Source organism: Beta vulgaris, chromosome 4 (genome assembly GCF_026745355.1).
Source record: "Beta vulgaris subsp. vulgaris cultivar EL10 chromosome 4, EL10.2, whole genome shotgun sequence".
NCBI lineage: Eukaryota > Viridiplantae > Streptophyta > Magnoliopsida > Caryophyllales > Amaranthaceae > Beta > Beta vulgaris.
The window spans coordinates 14,558,544-14,565,361 of record NC_079205.1 but is presented as its reverse complement, the minus strand read 5'-3'; the positions used below and the strand labels follow the sequence as shown (position 1 = coordinate 14,565,361).

The 6,818-nt window shown below is 34.1% G+C and overlaps 1 long non-coding RNA gene across 1 annotated transcript; it reads left to right on the top strand.

The window, feature by feature from the left end:
* Positions 1–13: 13 nt before the first annotated feature.
* Positions 14–643, top strand: LOC104908715 (uncharacterized). The gene is made up of 2 exons (XR_007273014.2): positions 14–305; positions 430–643. It is a non-coding gene; the product is annotated as an uncharacterized LOC104908715 (long non-coding RNA).
* The last annotated feature ends 6,175 nt before the right edge of the window (positions 644–6,818 follow it).

Sequence of the window (6,818 nt, the reverse complement as noted above, 5' to 3'; positions counted from 1 at the left end):
ACGATGCTTCAGTTCGCATCAACCGACGCTCGAAACTTCGACGCCATGACCTTCAGTGAGCGATCTTCATCGTCGACGACACCAACAACAGCAACAACACTTCGAACAACTAACGAATCTTCAGCGAACGAGCGAATCTTCAGGTAACTTATTTTTTTTCTTTTTCTTTTTCTTGTTTTTATTCGCCTGTTTTAATTTTTCGTAATTTGTCATTTTTTTCAGAATTCAGATCTTGTTTGAAGACCTCGTTTTTTCATTTCCGTGAATTTTTCGAAGAACTCATTTTTTCATCCTAAAATCTCCAGGTAACTTCTTTTTTTTTCTTGTTATTCGCCAGTTTTAATTTTTCGCAATTTGTCATTTTTTCAGATGTTGTTTGAAATCTTCGTTTTTTTAATTTTTCGTTTTTTTAATTTTCGTGAATTCCAGATGTGTTCGAAGTATAACAACGAGAAGGAAGATCAAGATGTGAAGGAAGCTCCAACATTTTTTTTACTATTATTGATAGATTTGTTTTTATGAATTATTGTAATATATATGTTCTAAAATTCGAAGCATTTTCGTTTTTATTTTTCCAGATCTGGTCGAATTTTTGTACAGTATTGTTATTAGTTTTATTTGATTTTCAATCCTCTATCTCTTACATCTCCATAGTCCATTACCTTTGTAGTTTGTATTGTTATTAGTTTTTTTTACAGTATTCATTTCCTTTTCAATTACTGCATTCGTTATTGTTGATTCATGATGGAATTTGTGTCGAATTTCTGGCATTTGTTAGTTTTTTTTAATAAAAAAAAAAAATTTTTTTTAAAAAAAAATCGCAATTTGCGTCGCACGTGGCCCAAGGTGCGACGCAAATTACTCATCTGCGTCGCACCCTAGGCGATGTGCGACGCAAATTACCCTTTGAGCTTGGTGATTTTGGCTGGCAAGATCCACTTGCGTCGCACCGTATACAGGTGCGACGCAAATAGGTGAACCATTTGCGTCGTTTCCGCATACGACGCAGATCGTTTCTGAGTCATTTGCGTCGAGGGCTTTGGCGTCGCACCAAAGTCCGACGCAAATAGGCGCCTCACATCCGACGCAAATTGCCTTTTCTGTACTAGTGATTTATGCACAAGTATGTTGTTTTGTGAATAATTTTGTGCAAGTCGTTAGCCATTTATATTATAAATGGGAGAAGGATTGTTGGAACATTTATACATAAACGGAATTAAGTGTACAAGGCAATGAAACAACATTGGATACCTTGTGTTCTTGGATGCTCTTAATTAGTTGATTATGAGGGATGTTACTAGTCATTAATTTGGCATTAATCTTGATGGTTAAGTGTAGTATGTTACATGGGTTTAATACTCATTAACATGCTAATGAATCAAGATTTTAATGAGTTCTTCAATGGTGTATCATCACTCTTTTGTGACTAATGGCATCCTAGGTTGATGACTATAAATAGGCCATTGTAGTTCACTTGTGAACAAGTAGAGAAAAAAAGATGTTAAGTGTTCTCTCCTTTAAACACTTGCTTGCTCTTTGAATTTCTAGCTAATTTTCATAGAGTGTAAATCACAATCCAAAATTCAAAGTTCTTTAGAATTTACTTTGATTGATCATATAAGTGAATTACATCTCCATTGTATCTCATTAGTTATTTTGTGGTAACCCGGTGATCTTAGAGGGGCGAAATTAAACTAATAGGAAAGCGTAGATTCCGTGCCTTGGAGTGATATATCCGGTTCTCTCTTGATCACACCTAACAGAGAGCGCTAAAATATGCATATAGATGTATAAAGATAAAGTTTCTGTACAGTATAATGCAGAAAAGCAAAGCTACAGGAGAAGCTAGAAAGAAAAAAGGTGCATCGAATGAATCAAGAGTAAGTACAACGGTGGCAAAAAGAAAGACAAAGCTAAGAATGTTGGAACAGAGGAAATTGAGCCAAACTTAGACAATATATCAGTAATAGGCTAATAGCACACTTAGACAATGAAAGTACGTAGATTCTATCAGATTCACCAAGTGCTCAAATCTCTATTACATAAGGGAAGGGGTGAGCAACGGTGTCCTCTTTTGAACTGACTATTTTACCCCCTTCCCTTTCTAAATTACAAAAGGAATCTCAATACCAAAATGGAGGTCAAACAAAGCCACTGGAAATTAATTTCAACAATCACTCATAAATCACTTATATGAGGAAACTTTACAAATCACTCATAGAATTGAGAAAATCACGTTGTAAAAATCACACAAATAACTCAAATGATCAGGAAACTTTACAAAAACTAAAAATTAACATACAAACTAAAAATAATATACTAGGACGTCAATACATACAAAAACATTCACAAAATTCACTTACAAATCATTGTTCTCGATAACCATTCACAATTACATACTCACAAAAATTACCTATAAACACAAATCTGAGAAAAACATAAAATTTTGACAGTGATATCACAAATTCGTCCATCGACGATTTGCGAACTTTCAAACAGGTACATAATTCTTTTAATCTTCAAAGTTATTTCACATTAGTCGACTGTTATGTAGTTGAAAAAATGGAGATAATAACAATTAGTTGAAGAGGGCTTTTATATAATTAAACTTAAATTTGAGTCATTTTCATATAAAATCAGAAAACAAGATGTTTATGAAATTTGATTCATTTATGACACATTTAGTTCTTTTTTTTTTAAACTTCCAATATAAATTTTTGGCCAAAACTTTTGCAAAATATCCATGATCAAAGATAAATTTTGAAAAACAAAACAATATCAAACCTTTTTGCGAATAACTTTTGCAAAAATCCATTTTCAGAAAAAAAAAATTTACATTAATTTGCGAAATCAGATTGTGTATGAAAAATTTAAAATATCATTTCACCTATAATTGAAACTCAAAGTGTTAAAATTTAGAAAAGGAGAAAATAAAAAATGACCATTTTATGCGAAATCAGATTGTGTATGAAAAACTTAAAATTTCATTTCAAATATAATTGAAACTCAAAGTGTTAAAATTTAGAAAAGGAGAAAAATTAAAATGATCATTTCATGCGTGCAAAATCAGATTGTTTTAAAATTTGATTTCAAATATAATTGAAACTCAAAGTGTGAACATTTAAAATGATGAAAAATTTTAAATATCAATTTTTGAAATCAGAATTTAGAAGTTAGATAAGGAAAAAAAACTGAAATTGTCTTATACTTCTCGGTTGCAATTTTAGGATCATAGAGAAATTACTGAAATCCATATCAAAAATTATTATAAATTACAAAAATGAATAAAACCAAAAAAAGAACATGACGATATTTAGTAAAGAACATCATACTTATTATAAAAGAACATGTGCATATAAGACTTGAGAAACAAAAAATTATTCAAAATCACAAAAATGAATAACAACATAAAAAGAACATGAAAGAATCTTATTCACAAAATGGAGGTGAACTTAAATGACTTGCATTTTCAGTTTGTTTACTACTTAGTATTAGGCCTACAAATATCTTTGCACGCGTGCATAAAAGGCTAGTATAACATATAACTTCTGCTCTAGATCGATCCAAAGTGTCTTCTTTTAAGAAGCAAAAATTCAGAAATAAAACATACTTCTACAGTATGGTACGTATAAAAGATAGTACATTGATACTTCTACGGTTTGTTCATTATCGCCCCAAAATTACTTAAAATCGTCTTAAATTCATTTTTTTCAGACTATTTTACCCTTTCCTTTTTTACACACCACCCACCACGCCCCACCACCCTCCACCACCCCTATCTCTTAACTGCCACCTGTGACCCTCCACCATCGTCACCTACCTCCCCCAACCACCACCATCACCCAGGTACAATTGTCGTGAAATTTTTTTTAGGATTGGGCGAACGTCCGCGGTGGACGTTCGCCCCATGGCCGGAACGTCTGGCCAGGACGTTCCAGACATGGGGCGATCGTCCGCGGTGGACGTTCCAGCCATGGGGCGATCGTCCGCGGTGGACATTCCACCCATGGCCGGAACGTCCAGGCCAGACGTTTTGGCCATGGGGCGAACGTCCACCGCGGACGTTCGCCCAATCCAAAAAAAAATTCTTCTGTAATTTTCTGGAAACAATATGATTTTCTAGAGGTAGGACTTTAGTTTGCTGTTAGTAAGTTGGGAAAAGGTTGTGGCCTTGGCTGTATAGTCTTTATAATGTGTCTTCCAGCATTGATGATTTTGAGGTTGGGGGTGGGATCGGAGGTTGTCTCGAATCTCGGTTTTTTGGAGATTTTGAGACAAAGGGAGGGGAAGTGGTTCTTTTTCCAGTATTTGAAGTTTCACTTTACTGTGTTGGCTTATGAAGAAGTGGTAGATATTTTAGTTAATATTTCTTCCTCTCATTCATATTTATTTTCTTCTGTAATTTTCTACTTGCTATTGTGAGTTCTGTTGTGGTGTTTACTGAATTACTGTGCTCTGTGTTGTGTGAGGATCTTGAGTCACAGGTGGGGTTAAGGGCTTGAGAAGGAGAGAGAGAACTCAGGGTTAAGGGTTTGTCGTGGCAGGATCAGAGGTGGGTGGTGGTGAATGACAGTCTATTAGGAGGTGGGTGGTGGTGGTGGTGGGTGCTTGGAGGAGGTGGGTGGTGATGATTTAAGGAAAAAAAGAAAGAGAAAAAGGTTATAGAGGTAATTTTAACTATTTTTTGGGTGATTTTAAGTAATTGTAAGGCGATGTATAGAAGTTCAGATTCCGAGGCCCTATATGAACTTGGAAAAACAATTCTAGCCATATATAAGTTCATTAAAAAACATAATCTGGTAATACTTATTAATTATAAAATCAGTAAAGAACATATATATAATATATGTTATTTTTCTTTTTCTGCCTCTCCATGCTCAACTTCTGTTTATATCCGTCACATTCCATGTTTTTAAGGAACTCCTCCTTGTCCACAAGATTAGTCCTAATGTGAATACACCCGCCCATACTTGTATTGCTGGTAACGTAACTCTCTTTCTTCAAAAGTATGCGCTTCAACTTCATGTCTGTAGTGTATATGAGCCGATCTTTGATCATATTCTTCCCAATTCCTGTAGCAGCAGCAAAGATCTCTATATGTACTATCGAATTATCGTTCCACTTAATGTTGCTCAAATCAACAGCCATGAATATGTACTTGGGTTCACATAAGAGAGTGGACCGCCTACATTGATTTTCACATCATCGTCAATCCAGGCTACGGCGTAAGGCACCATCTTACGCCCACAGTTCACTATATGGCTCCAACATGGGGCTCTTAACAGCTTATTTGAAATCACTAAAGTAAACTCTATAACTCTTTTTTCTTTCATCATGCTAGCTAGCTACAATAACTCTTCTTTCTTCTATCATGCTAGAAATACGTGGAGGATGTAAGAGACTATTGAAAATAAAATTCATAGTGTTTACATTAATCACATGACTGTTTAGAGCTACTTATATTAACTTTTTCCTAATCCTATATGGATTAGACTATAGTAAAGTCAAAAGACTCCTCCATACCAAGGAAGTATTCTTGTCTATTTCTTTTATCTTGATGAATATTACTAATACATTGATCATGAGTCTTTGTGTGAGCTAATAACATAATTTAGTGATTGCACTATCACGTCATATCATATCTCTCTCAAAACAACCCCCTACACACACATCTATACTAATATATTAAAAGGCGTGCGTAAACCAGGAACGGTGCCACGCGGCGCTCTCCCTAGAGAGTTTTAGTTCATGTAATCCATGTACAATAAAAAAAAAAATTAGAAATTGCATAGTATAGGTTTTGTTCCCGTGACCTCAAGTTCATGTACTAAAGTTTTAACCACTAGATCAAGTTGTATTTAGTCATATTATATCAAAGTACTAATATATTGAAAGGCGTACCTAAACCAGGAACAGTGTCACGTGGCGCTCTCCCTAAGAAGTTTTAGTTCAAGTAATTCATGTACAATAAAAAAAAATTAGAAATTGCATAGTATAGGTTTTGTTCCCGTGACCTCAAGTTCATGTACTAAAGTTTTAACCACTAGACCAAGTTGTATTTAGTGATATCATATCAAAGTACTAATATATTGAAAGGCGTGCGTAAACCAGGAACAGTGTCACGTGGCGCTCTCCCTAAGAAGTTTTAGTTCATGTAATCCATGTACAATACAAAAAATTAGAAATTGCATAGTATAGGTTTTGATCCCGTGACCTCAAGTTCATGTACTAAAGTTTTAACCACTAGACCAAGTTGTATTTAGTGATATCGTATCAAAGTACAATATTAATAAATGAAAATTTTCTTACCAGGGGTATAGCCAGGGCCTAATAACTAGTATATATATATATATATATAACTAAATACAAAAGTCAGCTCACGAGGTCTCAATGATTGGTGTCCTCAGTGAAAGCCATTTGTCGCGCTTATTAGGTGTCGTTTCATTATCTTTACACAGAAACAAAGTCCCAACTTGATAAAAATTCACATATAAAGTTTAAGATAAGAAGAAATAGAGTTGGGTTCACACTGAATACTTAGGTGTACTAAATCAATTATAACTTTTAATATATAATTCCGAAAATTATAATTTTTGCACAGTTGGAAATTATTTTAAAATTACTTTAAAAAGACCCGTTTATATTATATTTAAATTTTATATAAAACTAAAGTAGAAAAAGAAATATCAACTCACGAGGTTGCTACATTTGGCGTCTTCATTGTATACCAGATGTTGACATTTAGTGTCTTCATTGGACGTAAAAAAAGAAATATTGACTCCTAGTTTTTTACCCGTGCAAAAATGCACGGGAGGTTT